Source organism: Pygocentrus nattereri, chromosome 3 (genome assembly GCF_015220715.1).
Source record: "Pygocentrus nattereri isolate fPygNat1 chromosome 3, fPygNat1.pri, whole genome shotgun sequence".
Lineage (NCBI taxonomy): Eukaryota > Metazoa > Chordata > Actinopteri > Characiformes > Serrasalmidae > Pygocentrus > Pygocentrus nattereri.
Window position 1 is genome coordinate 40361595 of NC_051213.1, and position 20033 is coordinate 40381627.

General features: G+C 36.5%; 1 protein-coding gene across 3 annotated transcripts in view; it reads right to left on the bottom strand.

Moving 5' to 3' along the window:
• The window catches only part of dlgap1b (discs, large (Drosophila) homolog-associated protein 1b), a 161771-nt gene that overhangs the window by 77368 nt on the left and 64370 nt on the right, over positions 1-20033 (bottom strand). The window lies entirely within an intron of this gene.

A 20033-nucleotide genomic window follows, 5' to 3' on the forward strand; every position in this document is an offset into this window, starting at 1 on the left:
CCGAGAAAGAGAGAGATTAACACTCTATGCTCTTTTATACCGTATATGGGTGCTTCATGTACAAAATGGACTCTTAATTCTCCTAAGTCAGTGAGAGAGGAGAGAGAGAGAGAAAGGCTGTGACCAGATCAGAGAGTAATGATGGGCCACACATAAAAAATGACTAAGCTGTTACTGGGTCTGCTTTCACTGTTACAAAACACATGCACACACAGTGTTTATTTACTGAAAAGAGCCACGAAAAGAGAAAATCCACACAACTTAAAAGAAAAATTCTGCGTATTTTAATTGTTGAGATGTAAAGAAAGTCATTTCGAGCAGTCTAATGCGAAATGATGCTGCATTTTAAAGAAACTTAGATTTCTTTACAGTGGTGGTGAAAGGAACCAGGAGTCGTGGTGGTTCAACGCCAATACAGCCATTTTATATACAAACCAAAACCACCAGTGAACCTACACGTATCTTCTGAGTTTAATATTAAATGTTCATCTAATGTTGAATAATGGTAGATTAAAACAAATTCATTTGCAGATAAGTTTGTCTTACAATGCTCAGTTAGATAATCCAGGGTTAAAAGATTTATTAAAAGTTATAAAGAAAGTGGAACTCCCAACAAACATGCAAGACCTAGTAGACCACCAAAATTGTCACTGAATTGTTAACACCAACTAGTTAACAGTTCCTAAAGAGCTTATCTTTGAGAGGAAGGAGAAAATCAAGCTCCACGCTCTTGCTTCAGATCTGAAAAAAATCCACAAAAAATCCAAAAAAAATCCATCCTTCCACTGTGAGAAGATAACTCAATTCGATAGGTCTGAAAGTATTTGTAGCTGTCAATAAGCCGTTACTGGTAAAACAGACACAAAAGAAAAAAAATCTGCAAATCAATTAAAGAAGCTGTTGTGCTCCCAGCAACAATGGACTGATCACCCAGAGCTCAGATCTCAACATTACTGAACGTGTTTGGAATTACATGGATTGTGAGAAGTTGTGGAAAAATATCCCTACAGATTTCTTTGCAAAATGAAAGCAAATCTTCGGTAAAGAATGGAAAGGTAGACACTCAATACCAAATGCTAAATAAAATATATTTCATGCTTCTGTGTAATTTTCTTATGATGAAACTTTAAACTTGTACTTAATGGCCATTTTGCCATGGTCACTGAATTTTGCACTGTACTGTACCTTTTAAAGGACTTTAGACATCTGGATACTATGACCACAGGTGTGAACAATTCTGATTTGGTAAGTTTATGTAGAACAGTTTCGTTTCAGCTTTGGCCAAAACATAAGTGTAAACAATGTCCCCCAGTGCAAAACTAAAACAAGAAAACTCTGGACACCCAACATGCCTCAGCTATTGACTACTGTAAGAGCCAAATGTAAGTTCAGTTTAATCTATATTCTTATTCTCTGTTTACTCAATTGTTCTTATCATTTTCCATTACGTCAGTTTTGTTGCATGCATTAATGTTATGCATACATGTCAGCATTTGACTTGCTATTAGTTTAAATGAACTGTTGCGCATGTGCACGACAAAAAAAAAAGAAAAAGACAGAAAAGACGAGATCGAAGAAGGACGTTGTGCACATAGCTAAAACAATAAGTTTTGACCATCAGCCACATCAGCCTTTTGTTAATAAGATAAGCTGTCTGTTTACTCTGGGAATGTCAAGTGTTGCTGTGCTTCTAAGGATTGCTTTGGATGGAGTATAAGACTTCAAATAAAAGATTGAACACGACAATCCTGCAGTGGGTGAGTGAAATTCATGTCAGCTTGCTAGTTAAGAGGAACAAAATGGCTATGCGTCAGAAACAAGTTTACTGTGCACTTCTGCCAGTGGCCAGTTAAAAGAAGTCAAAAGAATACGAACTTGGCCACTACCACCACATTAGGGGTAAGGGGAAAAAGGTGAAAATTTGATTTTTAGCTAATCCATCTTTAACTGGAGCATCAGAGGAAGCAGGTGCTAGTAAACAGGGCAGAAAAACATGAAACCACACACTCATGTTCCCGACCAAACCATTAGACATGTTGATGAACTCCACGCATGAATATCTGCTCCTGCTGACTGCACAGACTCAAAGCAGCACAGCATTCACACACATACGAACACACACACACACATACACATGATAAAAAAGTAATTTTTATAAAAGTTAATTCTGTAATCAATGCTGTCCTCCTACCACCTGATCATGTCTCTGGCCACTGTGTTTTGTCTCTGTTTGTGTGTGTGTGAGAGGTAGAGAGAGAGAGAGAGAGAAGAGCTGAGATAGTGGGCAAAGAAATACATATCTGTAGGGCTCCATGATTTCAGAAGTTCAGGAGTCGACTCCCATTCCCATTCCAAGTGATAGGAATTAATGGAGTTAGGTGTGTGCCTAACTACAAAAAAAAAAACTTAATCAGTTGTTTATGTATTTCATGCAGCCCAGAGCAAGACACATAAAAAAACATGAAAGAACTTAAACAATGAGAGATGTTGGGTGATGTTCTACATTAACACCACATTTATTATACAAACCGAAATCCCAAAGGTCAGGACACTATGTGAAATGCAATGATCTGTGAATCCATTTTGACCTGTATTTAAACAAAAGCAACATACGCACACACACACACACACAAACACACATACACACCTTCCAAGCCACTTATGCTTCTGGGTTGCAGGGGGAACTGGAGACTATCCCAGCAGTCAAAGCAATACAAAGACAATATATTTAAATAAATTAAAGCAAATTGTTTGAAAAACATTTTAAAAGAGGTCATGTAAATATACTTGGGTATAAAAAGAGCATCCAGAAAATCTTGTCCTAAACTGAGGGCTGAGGCTCAGCACTTTGCCAAGAAATGCTTCAGCAATTACTAGCAGTGGTGGACCAAATACACAAATCATGTACTTGAGTTAAAGTAGAGATACCTTAAAATATTACTCCAGTAAAACTAGAAGTTCCTCCCTTTAGACCTCCACTTGAGTAAAAGTACAAAGGTATTTGCCTTCAAATGTACTTAAGCATCAAAAGTAAAAGTACTAAAAGATTAATTATGACAAATGTCTTATTATCATTTTATAACAATATTCTTGCTTCATTAGCTCATTTTAGGTGAAAATACTCCAATGTAAACCAATCTTTTAATAGAATATCATTAATTAGTGATGCTGATGTCTATTAAAATTGTCATAAGCACAAAACACTGAAGACAAACGATTTCCATCAGGTAGAACCGAGTGGCTGAAATAACTTTTTACAAACAAGCAAAGTTTCAGTGTAAGAATTATTTGCAACTTATTTACAAGTTTAAGTTTAATAAAAACTTTAAATACAGGTTCACAAATGAGTTTTCCTTCACTATTTTGCATCTGTAAGTCTGTTCTCAAACATAAACGGGCAAAAACAACTTTACAATAAAATGAAAGTGTTTGTATAAATTCAGAAAAAAAGACAGATGCAAGTCACAACTGCATATGTGTACATATTTCTATATTGTGCTCTATTTACACAAAGTTAGGTTAGTTCTATCATTTATGTTGAATAGACACTCCAAAAACTTTACGCTGTTGCACTGACGTTGAACCGTATGCTTGCACTGGGTCGGTATGTCCAACATGTCAAAACAAGCTCAAAACAAGGCATGCGCTGTGCCCTGATTGGTGTTTTTGCTTCACGCTTCTTTCGTTTTGACGTTATGGCCAAAAATCACAACTGAATGCCTGAGACCTTCAATCCCTATGACGACACTGCATTAAAAACTGGCATGCTTTTGTGATGGATATCACTGCACAGGCTCTAGAATCCTTTGACAAACTGTTGTGAATAAACACTGTCACAAATTAAGACTTTATTATGCACAGTGGAATCCATGTGTCAACCATGTTCAGAAACAGTGCTGACGTCTCTGGGCTTGAGCTCATCTTAAAAGGACTAATGGACAGTGGAAATATGTATTGCGGTCTGGTGATTCAACCTCTCAGACTGTTTGGAAATAATGGACAATATATTCTCTGGGTCAAGGACCATTCAGACTGTTTCCAGCATAAAGTTCAAAAGCCAGGGTCTGTCATGATTGTCACAATTGGCCCCTCCCAGTCCTGTCCATGTGCTTTTTGTTTACTTTTTCATCCAATTTGCGTTTGTTTTGGTTCAGTCCAGCCCCCTTGTTGTCTGACTCCACCCCTGATTGTTACCACCTGTTTCCCACCTGACTCTCGTTAGCCGTCTTGTATTTAAGCCCTGTGTTTTCCTTAGTCTAGTGCTGGTCTTTGTTTGATGTGTTGGCTGTATTGTATTGTATTCTTGTGGTGTTTGGTTCTTGTTTGAGGTTTTGTGTTAATGAGAGCAAATCCCCTGGCACTGAGGAAACACAAGCATCTTGACGGTCCCGTAAAAATTAGAAGGACCATCCCATCTTCGAATTGGACGGCGAGAGCTCAGGTAAGCGCCTTGGATCTGCCCGTCTTGAGCAACAGTGCAGGGAGAAGCGACCTGCAGTGGAAGATGTGGTCAGATGGAAGGAACATTCAGAAAACCCTTTAGACGGTACTCGGCTCGTTCGCAAGTGCCACTGCGAGCTGCCTATAGCTTGAGAGAGCCTTGGACGTCCGAGTGGGTTCTGTTTCTATGTGTTCCTCCAGATTGGAGCAGCTGTCCCCAGCCCGAGTTCCTGATCCCGTGGCTGCACCCTGTGGCATTCCAGATCCCGTGGCCGCTCCCCGTGGGCTTCCGGCTCCTCCTGTGTCTGTGGCTCTGCCTGTGGGGTGTTGGTGGGTAACTTGCACATTATTGAAAGCACCATTAAGACTCAAACATATCTACACATTTTGGAGCAACATGCTGCGTTTTAAAGTGTTTTGTTGTAGGGACATTCAAAATCACAATACAATGAACGTTTTGCATATGCTACAACAGCATGGATGCATGTTTAGAAAGTGTGAGTGCAAGAGTCACATACCTGTCTCATATTAGAAACATGTGGTGCATTATAAAGTGCAAAATATAACAAAGGTGGCAAAAAAAATAAATTGAATGTACAACAGTGGTTTTAAGGTCCAATTGTGTACCTTTAAGCTTTTCCTAGTGGAAAAGTAGATATTTGTATCTTTTTATAAACTAATTTTAAAACAGAACCATTTAATAAAAAGCCAGGAGACAAGATGGGGTGTGTGGAGTCAGTACAATTTAGACAATATAATTTCCGTAGATTATGGGACAGTTATGTTCCCTGACTAAAGGTACTGTGATGTACCCCTGAGGGTACCACCCCAGTGACAGTGTCGTACGTTTTTTTTTCTGAGAGGGTAGAGGACAACTAACATTTTCACATTATGTACAAAAATTAAAAATGAAGATATAACGATACAAGTGCCCCAACAGCGACAATAAGTTGTTTTGGATGCTCGTATGCTTGTCAACTTTACTGGTTGACCAGCTAAACCAACACAAGTCCAGCACAAACCAGTGAAAACAGCTTAGACCAGTATGGAATGCATGCTGGTCTGTGCTGTTTTATTTATTTATTTCTTTTAATTTTTTTGCAGGGATGTCTCACTCTGTGTGCACATTTCAATACGATAGACCACAATATTCTCCTAGAATGGTTAGAAAACATGGTTGCAATCACAGGGACAGCCCTATCGTGGTTCAAATCTTACTTAACAGAACGTTATCAGTTCATCAGTGTAAACAATTTATCTTCCAATTATTCAAAAGTAAGATTTGGAATTCCTCAAGGCTCTATTTTAGGATCATTATTATTTACATTATACATGTTACTGTTAGGCACAGTTATAAGTAACCATGGCAGATGACATGCAATTGTACATATCAGCCAAGGCTGATGACAAATACAGATTAAAGAAAATAGAGGACTGTGTAAAAGACATGAAAGGCTAGATGTTGTGTAACTTCCTCCTTCTAAACAGTAACAAAAGAGGTTCTCCTTCTGGGTCTAAAAGTGGCAAGAAATAAATGATCAGATTTAATTTTAAATCTCACTGACTTTCCAGTTACACCTGGTTCAGCAGCAAAAAATCTTGGTGTCATAACCGATTCATTATTATTATTATTATTATTTATTATTATTATTATTATAATGATGATTAGTATTATTATTAATCATAATCGCCGCTTACATTATATATACTATGACTATCAGTACAGTTTTGTCAGTAATTTGAAGGTAGTTTGAACAGAGGATGATAGGTCCCCCCCTTGTGAGCCTTGGTTCCTCCCCAGGTTTCTTCCTCAGCTCTGAGGGAGTTTTTCCTTGCCACTGGCTTGCTCACCTGGGGGTTTTTACATTCATGTTAAAACTTTGTCTTTACTGGAATTCTGTGAATCTGCTTTATGACATCAGTTGTCTATAAGCACTATACAAATAAATTTGATTAGATTTTATTCTGTTACACACTTATTTTCAAACTTTTGGACACATTTACTTCAAAGCGATGGGATTTAACTGCTCATCATGCAGCCATGAGGGTCAGGGATGCAGTCTCAATTCCTGGTCTACAATGCAGGGATGTGGCTAAAATAACAATGCCTGAACAAAACACTGTGAGGTATATTTTTTTGTTATCCAAGGTACAAATAATATAAATGTACCTTTAAAGGTATAAGAATGTTATGAAGCCTAACTTTGTACCTTAAATAGGTTTTCTCAGGTGAAAGGTACATTTTATATTTTTCATTTTTCGTAATGTAAGGTTTTAAAATGCAACACACATCCCCAACTAGGACTGCACAGTATGTATAACATCATATAAATATAACTGAGACTGCACTGCTACTTACCGTGACTGCAATTTATATTGCAATAAATTAAAAATGTACTGTTGAATTAATAATGTGACAGGTGAATCATAACAGATAACTTAATTAGTAGTAATATTAAGTGCCACTGTGCCTTTTTCCTCCTCCCTCCCTCCTTCCACACTTGCTCCACTGCTTCATCTACTGATGAAAAAACACAATACATTTTAAAATATTTTATGCAAATTGAAAAAAACAAAAAAACAAAAAACAAAACTAAAACGAATGCCAGATTTAACTGATAATCATCTGACCCCGAACATCTCACCCACAGAAAAACTTAAACTGTGTTCGGTCAAGATGATCACAGAACACAGTTCAAAATACACAGCTTTCTACACTATCAGCACTGCAGAGACCAATATCAAGAATAACAACTGGCTGACAATATACTGTGCAGCCTCTGTAAGCAAAGCTGAAAAAAGACTATTCTCAATGTCGGCATCTCGCCTCTTCATCCTCTCCAGAGAGGAACATGAGAGTGAAGGATTGTGCTAAACTTAGACAAAAGGAGCCGAACGACAAAGGCGGGACAGACAGTGTGACAAAACCACAGAGGCAATGCACACTGGCAATGCACTCACAGCTGCAACTGTTTACAGACAGGAAACATCAATGAACTCATGCATGAACATGTTCTCCTGCTGACTGAACACACTCATAACAGTGGACAGACAGGCAGATCCACACACTCGGACATTTGCAGGGTCATTCCTGTGTATATACTGTGTGTGCATATGTATGTTTGTGCGTTTGTCCTAATTATGCCTGTATCTCTTTATTAATAATGCACTGCTTATACTAAGAGACATCAGAGATACTCGTTGTTCAGACATCAAAAACAACAGCCTAAAGAAAACCTTGATCTCCCCTTGCCCTTTGTCTTTAATGCTGCTTGCAGGAACGCAGGAGTGTATGGGTAATGTAAGTACTCATTTTTTAAACTGAAGGGCTTACAATGACTAGAACTAACTAGAACTAGGATGATCAACTAGCTTACAGATTAAAAAAACATTAATATCACAGACTTTGAATTCAAGAATTTTATATGGTTCACTGTAAAGCTGCAATACATAACAGAAGAATACCCATGTTTTAGTGAGACATGCCTTAAGGTGCATCAACCCCAGGCTGAAACCAAATACTGCATTATTTAAACAGCATTGCAGAGCCGTGGCTAAATCCCGAATGGCTATTTGTTAGACTCTTCTTCTTGACCGCCACAGCCAGTATTTTAATTCCCACACAGTGCACTACATAGGGGAAAGTATGGAGCCATTTGAGATTCATCCCCTGAAAAACAAAAAGGAAACACAACACTGTTTGCTTGGTGCCAAGTAAAACTAGAAATCGCATAGAGGTGCTAATGGAAATTAATGAAACAACTGCAATATACAAAGATGTCCTCTTTCAGGAGTCCATGGGTGCTTGGCAACAATAACACACTCTAAATAAACTGCACTTCTTGGCATAATAATTGTTAATCTCCTCTTCATGCCAAGCCTAATTACACCCTTACCTATAATAACATCACTGTAACATACAACCTCTCATGGCATATTGCTTTATTTTCTACTCTAGATCTGGAATGTGATAACAAAAAAGGGATAAAAACAAATATTACAATAAAAGCAAACCAGGCAGAACAGAATTTAACAATCTCTGTCACTCAAACAGACTGGGCAACATGCCTTTAGTCTGAAAATAGAGTGCAATATGGACAAATGTTATTATTATCTCCTGGAGTGACCCATCTTGGCATGTCACAGTGAATGTCGCTCACTTTGTTCCAGATATGGTTAGACGGGCCTTCAGTGGAGATTAGACATACAGTACTGGGAAAAGATGAGAGAACACTCTTTCATTTCATATTCTATTTCAAGTCAAACTGGCCATGACAAATTATCTACAAGTTATTAATTTATTTATTTTAAAAAGCCGGAAACATATGTTTAACAAAAAAAAATGACAAAACTGCCACTTTAACTTTAAAACCAACAACGTGCTGATGGTCCCCTCAACAAAAGATGTTCCTAAAGGTCATTGACATTGGTCCTGTTCAAAGGAACACTTGACTTTCACGTAAACAACGACCCAAATACACCATAGTTGCCTTACAAATGTCTCTCATGTGCATCTAAAATGGCTAAAGAAATATTACTAAGGAGATTAGATAAAAGATAATCCACGTGCACAAGGAAGGGGAAAGTGTAAAATACTTCCCAAAACTGGAGTTCAAAAAATTATTAAAGGATATACAGAAAAAAGGGAATCCTAACGACTGCGCAAGACAAAACTATGCTCGACATTTTCTTTTGAGAGAGAGAGATAATCTTTACTCTTGTTTAAAATGTGAAAAAATACACAAGTGTTTCTGTTTGTCTGAACATCTGGGACATGGAAGTAAGGTTTTATGCACTGACTTTGTAATCAGGACCACTTGGATCATTACAATCTGTAAACGCAACCAAAATCTAACTTTGGAAGTGTAGAAAAATATCACTGCAGAATTCTAGAAAAACTGAATATATATATATATATATATATATATATATATATATATATATATATATATATATATATATATATATATATATATATATATATGTATGTATATATGTATGTATGTATGTATATATAGATAGCTGCTGTCAGAACAAAACCTTGTATCTCCATTTTTGATGTTTTTCAGTTTTTGATATAATTTGAAAATACCTGTTGTTTTTATATCGTGTATAAATTTCATGATTAATGGCCTACAATAAATGCCCAAAATGACTTGGAAAAAAGTCTGGTTCCATTGACTTACATTAAAAGTAAAGTGGGTTTTATATATATATATATATATATATATATATATATATATATATATATATATATATATAAAACAAAACCTATTTAACATACTATACATATATGTATAGTATGCACAAAAATCTATAATCAAATAATGAAAGGGTGGTCTACTACAATACTGGAAAAAAGTCTGGTTCCATTGACTTACATTAAAAGTAATGTGGGTTATATATATATGTATACACACACACACACACACACACACACACACACACACATATATATATATATATATATAGAACAAAACCTATTTAACATACTATACATATATGTATAGTATGCACAAAAATCAATAATCAAATAATGAAAGGGTGGTCTACTACAATACTGTATATGGTAAACGCAGACACAAAATGCCTAATAAATTAGCCAGTGAGTGTATATGCTAATTCATTCTTTCACATATATAATTACTTTCCTCCCATACTGCACATGCTCCTTGTGAACAATTTTATATAGTGCACTGCCTCAGGACTTCTCCACCCCCTATGTGTGTGCGCATGTCTCTGTCTTTCCCCATGTTCATCAATCTCAGCATTATCTCTCTCTCTGTGCTGATAATTGCTACTGAATGTCAGCACATCTTAAGTAAACCAGACAACCACACTATTTTAAGTAAAAAGACACAATAAAATCTTTTCACTTAAAAAAATGACAGCAACATAAAAGGCAGTAAAACAGAGCTCTTCTCCACTGCATTATAATAATAAATATAAAGAAGGACTGATATATTCCTCTACTCATCTTTATATTCTGACAGCTGGACGTGGAGGTAGGTCTGAAAATTTCTATAATTGCTACTCTCCTGGGATTTTCATGCACAACAGTCTCTAGATTTTACTCATAATAGTGCAATAAAGTAAAAACATGCAGTGAGCGGCAGTCCTGCAGACAGAAATGCTTTGTTGATAAGAGAGGTCAAGGGAGAAAGGCCAGACTGGTTCCAGCTGACAGAAAGACTATGGTAACTCAGGTAACCATTCTGTACAACTGTGATGAGCATGTCAACAGGTCAAACCTTAAGGAATAGCTTGAATCCATGGACCTAACCTGACTCGTGTCAACAGTCCAGGCTGGTGGAGAAATGATGTGGGGAATGTTTTCTTGGAACACTTTGGGCCCATTAAAACCAATAATACCAATCAATCATTCAGTATTGCTGCTGACTATGCGCATCCCTTCATGGCTACAATTTACTCATCTTCTAATGGCTACTTCCAGCATGATATTGCACCATGTCACAAATCAAAAATCATCTTAATGTGGTTTAATTAAAATAACAATAAATTCAATGATCTTCAGTGGCCTACCCAGTCACTGGATCTGAATCTAAAAGAACACATTTGCAATACAGTTGAATAGAAATTCACAGCATAAAACTGCACCTGAAAAATCTGCAGGAATAGCATGATGCAATCAATTCAACATGGAACAGAATCTCAACATTTTCCCCAACATCTTGTGGAATCCATGCCACAAAGAACTGCAGCTGCCCCATCCAGTATTAGTGTAGTGTTCCTAATAACATGCACTGTGAGCATAATTTTAATATATTACTGTATATACAGGTAGAAATGGGCAGGTATCACTGAAGGAATACCAGTTTCTTTTAGGAGGGTTGTTTCTTTATTTATTCATTTATTTATTTTATTTTAGAACATGTCCAAAAATGCTTCACATCAAAATGCACCTTAAAATGAGCTTTCCATTCATTTGTTTTTACAAACAACTAATAAATATGTTAAGCTAGTTCATTTCCTGCATTACAAATAATAGGACAATTCAACAGCTGAAAGACTGTATTTTTCCTAAACTTTTAACTTTACTTTTACATCAGGGGTCTCCAACCTATTTTTATAAAAGATGCATGAAAACAAAAACATCCAAATTCTGCAATACTTTTAACTGTATCAAATTAATCTACGTTTCTATCCAGCACAGGCATTTTCATTATAGACCTTATAATCATCAGTGTTTTGAAGGCATCATTAATAATTATAAATGCTTTCGTTACCATCACCAGGAATTCACCAATACAAGTTTAACTGTAACATAAACATAAACGTAAACCTAATTACTTTTATTAAATATAGATGTTCCAATTTCTTTAACAAGCAGGTCAATTTATTAAAAACAGTCAGAAAAAGGAAACAAAATCTGGATCTGTACACAGACATTTTCTAAAGATTAAACTAACAGCACCATATAAAGCATCTTCTAAACAGTTATGGCACTTTTATCAAAACTACTGCTAACCAGTGACATAACACATACAAATTCAACCAAGTTTTTTGGGCAGAGAGTAATATGGTTATCGCAAATCTTTAAACACTGCAGTCAAACTGAAGTTCGATAACATACTGCCACCCAACATTGTCATGATTGGCCCCTCCCAGTCCAGTCCATGTGTTCATGTTGTTTTGGTTTACCCATGTGTGTTTGTTTTGTGCCAGCCCCCTCGTTTCATGACTCCACCCCTGATTGTCGCCACCTGGTTTCTGCCTGTCCCTTGTTATCCATGTGTATTTAAGCCCTGTGTTTGCCCCTTGTCTAGTGCTGGTCTTTGTTACTTGATTGTGTTTGATTGTATTGCTCTCTGTTGTTTGCTTTGTTTGTTTTCTGTTGGTTCTGTTGCATTCTGCTGTTTGTCATGTCTGAACCCCAGTCTCTCCGTGTTGGCTTTTTGAACCTGAACTGTTATGACCATGACCCTGGATTTGCCCTTAATAAATCTCGTTTATCTCCGCATATGCGTCCGCCACCTGGCCCCGCGTTACAAACATACTCCCATACCTTCTTAATTTCTGCTCTAAACACACCCTTTCCAGTGTTGAACTGCTCCGTTTAAGAACAGTTTACATGGGTAAAACCCATTTGGATGTAAAAACACAGCTCTAAAATCCCAAATTTACTCTATGGATGTCATGGACCTCACATTTTTAGCTTCTTACATACCTACAAACATAGGCAACATTTTGAACACCCCTCATGCAAATACATTTTTTACTGAATAAGAGTGAAAATAAGTTAACATCCTCCACAAGAAACAAAAATAAATTTGTTTGCCTGCAAATTTCAATGCACAACTTCTACTTTTTGCTGAGTTTAATGCCAGGTAAAAAGTACATAAAATTATAAAAATAAATATAAAAATATATCCATCCATCCATCCATCCATCTTCTAAGCCGCTTCTCCGTCAGGGTTGCGGGGGGTGCTGGAGCCTATCCCAGGAGTCATCGGGCGGAAGGCAAGATACACCCTGGACAGGTCGCCAGTCCATCGCAGGGCAGACAGATATAAAAATATGTACTCAGTGGTGTAAATACTGAGTAAGCGCATTGGGGCATTAGTACTGGCATAAGTGAGGCCTGTGATGAGATCAGAGACTTGTTTGAGACATAACAATTGCAAGTTAATAAGCAACTTAAATCTTTGTTTTATTAACTATAGGGGGCATGCATTTTGTTTTGCACTGGGGTGTATAAGCTCTTGGTTACGCTACTGAATATATTTTCTGAATTCAACATATTGGGAAAGTAATGAAAAGAAAAATATAAAATGTTATAACGTTTGCATGGGCCATATTTGTTTTTTTTAATAAAATAAATTAATCAAAAAAACAGTACCTATGCATTAAAATGTTAATAAGTGTTAATAAGCATAAGTGTTCTTGGTAGAGACTGGAGAGTGTGTTGACTTTTTTTTTTTCAAAATAAGCAAAACGTGATTTGACCCAGAGCGGTCAAACTTTTGCAAAAGACTATATACTACTAGCAATCCAACTGCCTGAATATTCATACTGTAAATAAACATTATCATAAACCTAACAGACTCACTGTAATGCTGTCTCTTTTTTATCCCAATCATATACATACTTTACCCTCTTTCATTTACTTTTCCCTTCTTCCCTCCACCATGTCTCAACCATGCATCTTCATCAATTCGTTTCTCTTCTTGCAAGATTTTCTTTCCTTCATTGCTTGCTCTATCCTTCTTCCAGGTTCTCACACACTTCTCATTCTCCTTTTTTTCTTTTCCAGTCATTTTCATTTGTCCTGCCTTTCAGAATAAAAGGTACTGTGTGAAACACAATCACACTGTGCTGACTGTGACCGTAAGGCTGACTGCCAAGAGATTCTCACTCTGGACCACATTAAATGTACAGTCTATCACTGATTAATCAAAACAACATACAGTACTGTATAAAAGCCAGAAACCACCCTCCAATTCATTATTTTCCAGTGAAAACACCTAATAACAAGTTATTCATTTTACAGGGATATTTTGGAGAAGATTACATGTAAATAATCCACTTGCATTAGGACAGGAAAAGTTGCAGGAAAATAAGTGATAAAACAGTTTTCCAACATGCGTGTATAAGGTCCACAGAGTAACATACATACATTCGCCAGCCACTTTATACAAAACCCCTTCTCAGAAGCTCCACCTTTTAGAGACTGCAGCTGATTTGCTGAAGAACAATTTCTGCTAGCTGACCTTTGGGATAGTTTTCAGTTTCTTAATAATTTTGGGTGGTAGATCACTCTCGACACATCACTCACAATGAGGTGTGTAAAAACTACACTGCTGTTTTTGCTGTATAGGTACACTTCATCATTCTATACCACTGCTGTAATGAGAATGGTCCACTGCCCAAACAATATCTGATATTGACCAATGATGAATGGATTAGACAGCTGACAGACAGGCTGCAATGTGTCACTGTACATCACTACAGTGGACCTGTAAGGTAGGCAGACCTCCTAAAAATTGACAGTAAGTGGAAGTACAAGTGTGGACTACTGCTGCAAATCTATCTATGACCAGACTCTCCAAGAACGTAATTATCTGTTTTCACAGTTGACACGGCAGCCAACTGGGCATCTGCATGGTCGTGTGGCAGAATGCTGCTAGCTTGGCAGAATTTATGCGCAGTGAGAGAGATGCAAACAAAAAAAGCAACTGTTTCAAATCGATTTGCCAGTAGATCTCAACAGGCTACCACTTACAATTCCTCAGTATTTGCTGAAAAAAAACACAGAAATAGTGTATGCACTAGCCTTTTGATATAGAAGACATATTCTCAAACATTAGGGCTATGGAGTGTTTTTCTTTCATTTATTGTTTCCTAAATATTCTGATATCACAGAAGGCTGTGATAAACAAATGAGCTTCTAATCAATCACAATGTTTTTCATGTCTTGCAAAGCAGACATTTTCCATTTTCCATGTTACAGGTTGAGTAGTGTACATTGAGTAGTGTAGTGGCCTAACTTATGCTTGAGTTTGCCCTGAAAAAAACCTTCAAACAATATTAGATTTAATTCTCTAACTCTACCATCAATATAACTAAATACTTTTAGGGTGTTTTGATTAAACAAGGCATTCACACAATCTAACAGAAGATAAGCTGTTCACCAGCTTCTTATACAAATTTCTTTTCCACTTTGAATAGAGCAGCAGTTACATTCTGGCACCTGCTCCATTTAAGGTGGAACCGAAAAACGAATAAGAAGCTGGTGAATAAGAAGCTAACATCAGCTTTGTGTTTTCTTTTCTGTCTGGTAACTGATACATTTGGGTGATGTCCTCATAAATGCATTAGGCACACAGGGAAACATGAGGATGATTTCATGTCCAGCTCTAGTTTGCTCTCTCTGTTCCCCATTTCAAATAGCTTGGTGAATCAACCAACCAAGCTTGGCTGTTTTTTCCAGCTTCAAGAACTGCACAGTCCATTCATGGTTGTCACTTTCAGGAATATCATGGATTGTGTTAAATAGAACTATAGAAAACATTCCTAGTATCACCAATTTTATAGCACAAAATCTAACTGTATTAATTTTTCAATGCCTGTGTTTTTTTTTTAATTAATTAAATATTAACATGCGTATAGTGACACCCCTGATATGGAGCAATTAACATATACTCAAAATACAGGCCTTTTGTCTATACCGTGCAGATCTATCAAACACCACAAAAAGTTCATTAACTTCTTTAACCTTTCATGTCACCACATCATCCGTGTAGTCAGTCGCTTGTGATCTAACTCCTGACATGTAAATTCGCTTACGATTGTGGTAATTCGTCAAAAGAGGAATATCAAATCAGGTTAATTGTGTACGGCACACCCGTACACCTGCCCTCGCAAAAACAACCAAAAGAAAACTTGCAGAGCTCAGTGACCTTGCTCCCGTTTGCAAGATAATAATCCAGAATTCAATTTTCTTCCCCCAGCTTTTTTCCCCCAATAAAGCTCAATAAAGACAACTATAAATAATCTTCAGGGGAAAATGGACATGAGTCTTTTTTCATCTCCATGGCAACTGTTAGGACTCCTACAGGGGGAATGAAGTGCTGGTGGACTGGGTTCATCACACACAGCAGTGTAAGCGTGGGGGGAAAAATTCTGCAGCCTGGCTGCAGAAGTTAACAGGATAGAAAAAAAACAACACATACATATTTCCACACATATTTGTGGTGATTTATTAGTTTGTATGGTGCACAGAGGCTTGGGTGGAAAGGGTCATTTTTGTCTAGGCTAGCCCCAGGCAGTAGTTGGGTCAGTAATTACCGAAATTAGCTATGCTAACCATCTAATGTATTTCTAGTGTGATTTTGATTTATCGTCTGGCTTGCAAAACCTAAATGTTACATTACTAGCATCATGAGAAAGAGCTATAGCAGATGTAAAGTCCCTCATTTCTTTTTTTTTCACAAATTAACCAAAATGAAAAGACACCAAATTGTTATAATTGTAATTCTGCCATTAACTACATTAACATAACATACACAACAACTACACAATTAACTGCATTCTTACCAACATAACTAAATTTACACAAATATTGACACTTCCATGTTTGTTATTGAACTTACTTCCAGTGAATTTATTCACTCGAAGTTTACATACATGCATTTGACTTTGTTCTTATGAATATCATCAAAAGAGTGTGTATTCATTAGCATAAAATATCATTGCTGTCAGAAGAAAATCTTGTATCGCCGTTTTTTTTTACGTTTTTCAGTTTTTGACATAATTTGAATAATGCTTATTGTCCTTTACATTGTATGTAAACTTCATGATGAATGGACTAAAAGAACTGACCCAAAATTAATTCCATTGACTTGGATTAAAAGTAGGTTTTTTCCTTCTCCTGTAAATTCATCATTTTGGAGACGAGTTTTTCTTCCGACAACAGCGATATGTTGACAAAACAAAATTACAGCTAATTTGCCTCAATCCTTTTGCCAAACTATCTTCAATTCTTATTATATTTATTAGAGTTCCTCTGTTAGACTCTGTCATACTAAATTCAAAACTCCATAAAATTTCAAAGGGATCTGAGTCAGGAGATTGTCTAGGCCAATAGACCAAACATGCTCATTCATTGCTTATTTGCATCTGTGTTGCTCTTTAACTGTTGTTAACTGTTGCTCTTTCTGCTTTCATCTTGCCCTGTAACTCTTTTCTTACCTTCCACAACATTACTTTAACTTAAATCTTGTATGGCACACTTGTCTGAGGATGATTGTAGTTGTAGTTCCATGAACATTTCAGTTGCACATAATTGAACAAGAGCCCACTTGTTTTAATGGGTAAAAAATTACATTTAGCGTAACTTTGTATTGTCTTATGACAATAAACTGTATAGATTAATCATTGCATCAGTGAAACAATTTATGGATTAAGCAGTTAAATAATTAAATAATTAAATAAAAATAAATAATTAAATAATCATAAGCCGCAGTCTGAATCCAGCAAAGTTAATCCTTCTGGTCAGGCTGATCTTTCGCCACCTCACATCAGGGATTCAATCTTTTTTTATGTATATTGGAAGTTACATCATAATCACAACACAATATAACACATTATCTGTATTGTGGCAAAGCACTTCTTGTAAGTCGCTCTGGATAAGAGCGTCTGCTAAATGCTGTAAATGTAAATGTAAATGTACTAATCACTTGCATATCAAGGTTTGAAAATGGTGATGAAACTGACAAACTGGTATCTTTCTTTTTTTGTGTTTCTTTCTTTTATTTGGCCTACGCTATAGCAGCTTTTTAGCCATAGAAGCAGGGTTCACAAGGTGGATTCACTGCACCTCATGACTGAGCTTCATCAGGGATGATAAAAAACAAATACAGAAGATGATTAATGAGTATGTACAACCAAGAGTCAACATTTTCTAGTTTAAACAGCTTGACTGATTACAAGAGTAGAAGGCTGCTTTTGGGAACACTGGTATGTGAATGTGTGACTGAGAAACAGTGAGAGCGTGCATTATGAGATCATGTTTGGGCTTTAAGTCCTGTTTCTGGCTCTAATTTGACAGCTCTCATACCCCCCCATGAATTAGTGCTGTAATTAAACAGAAGCACAGACACTTTCATAGCATGAATAAAACCAGCTGTCCTTCTGTTCTCATGCACTTGCAGACATGAACACACTTATTTCATGGGTGTTTTACAAGCATTGGTATTTCTGAACCATAGTGTTATACCATTTACTTGTGTGCATGGAGGCTAATCTTCTCTCAACAGAGATAGAAAGCTGTGACTGTGTTTTTTCTCAATAAAAAGGTCTGTTGCATGTACTGTTATGTTTTAAACCTACTGTAAAAATGTTTGATTAGAAAAGAGAGTGAGGAAACAGCTCATTTCACATTTAATAAGAACCATATTTAACAATTTAAGAAAATCTCAAATATTTTTATTAGGCAAAGTATTAAAAACAGAAATAAAAAATACATAGACAGATGATAGTATTGCTTAAAACCCTAACGAGATAAAGGAGAATGCATTTTAGCACACAGTGGCTTCTCTAAGCTGGGCAAAAATGGCTCTAAGTAAGCTGCAGTACATCTCGGCTTGTACTGAGGACCAGGCCAGAGGCATTGTCAGAAGCAGATGGTTGAGGGAGGTTCACTGTTGGTGGTGTGCACAGAAAGCAGGCTAGTGACCATGCTAGGCTAAAGGCTAACAGTTAACCCCAAGAAACCAGTTTTTCCTTGCGCCCCTGCCCCACCCCCAACCCCACAAACTAATGACAGAACTGATATTTACTTTACTTTACTGATATTTGATATTGATATTTAATTTACTTTACTATTACTAAAGTAATAGAGAACTGAATTTCAATGGTTGAGTCTGTACAGAGCCACTTCTAGATTCTACGCATGTGATTTCTTTCTAAGGTATCTTTGCTGTTTTCGTTTGGACTGGCATGTATTTATGATGCATGATGCATTTTTTACATTTTCCATATATTAACAAAAACTGTTCTATTAAAATGCTTTTGCTGATGAAATTTATTGCAGGCTTACAATTTATATGGCTTAAAAAGAGAAAGCTACCTTAAACGTAGTTTCTAAATATAGAAATGAATATCAATGTAATGAATACTTGAGTGTACTACTTACTTGGCCCAGCCCTACTAAAATAAACTGACAAGAATTAAGAAATAAGAATGCTTATGAAATAAGGGTAATGTGGCAATAATACAACACTGCAATACTTAAGACATTTTTAATGATACATGATATGTATCAACACAATGTTTTTGAACAAATGGTGGAGGTTTGCGGACAAATGGATAAAATGCACTAGCAAAAAAAACAGTGCTGCATTTAAAGATTAATATTACTTGTAAGAAAGGAGAAATGGTTCGTTTGTAGTTTCTTGTGCCTCTGCAGTGCTGTGTGAGTGGCGTCCATGTTAACATGCTATGGCGCATAGGAGAGCAGCTACGCTCAATGCATAATGAATACAGACACAATACCCTAAGCAGAGAGCGAGAGAGAGGGAGAGACAGAGAGAGAAACAGAAATGAATATGATAGGCAAGGGAGAAAAAGAGGAGATGAAAAAAGAGTGGAGGGGAGGAGAGCAAAAAAAGGATGCAATGCATCTCTATTTTAACTGTTTCGTGTCATAGACACCTTAATATGTGGTCGCTGTATTTGTACTTCTGTGTTTTACTATCCAACAGCAGCATATTCAATTTACATTACTGTGCATGACATATTAACAAAGACATAATAATTATGAATTACAACTGTAGTAAAAATTTTCCTTTAGGTAATTTAAGTCAGAGCTGTAGAACTATGGATTTCTGCACCCATAATCCATTTGAGTACATAATTTATATTAAAGAAATGCAAACTAGTCATGGCATCTGGTTTCTACCTTATTAGTTTGGTAAGAGACAGAGAGTGAGAATAAGTGCGAGAGTATGTGTATACATACATACACACACACACACATATAAGAATGTATATGAATATATCTTTTTTCTTAGAATTCACAATTATAAAGCTATTTGAATTTGAGAGAGCGAGAAAGACAGTGAGAAGGCAAG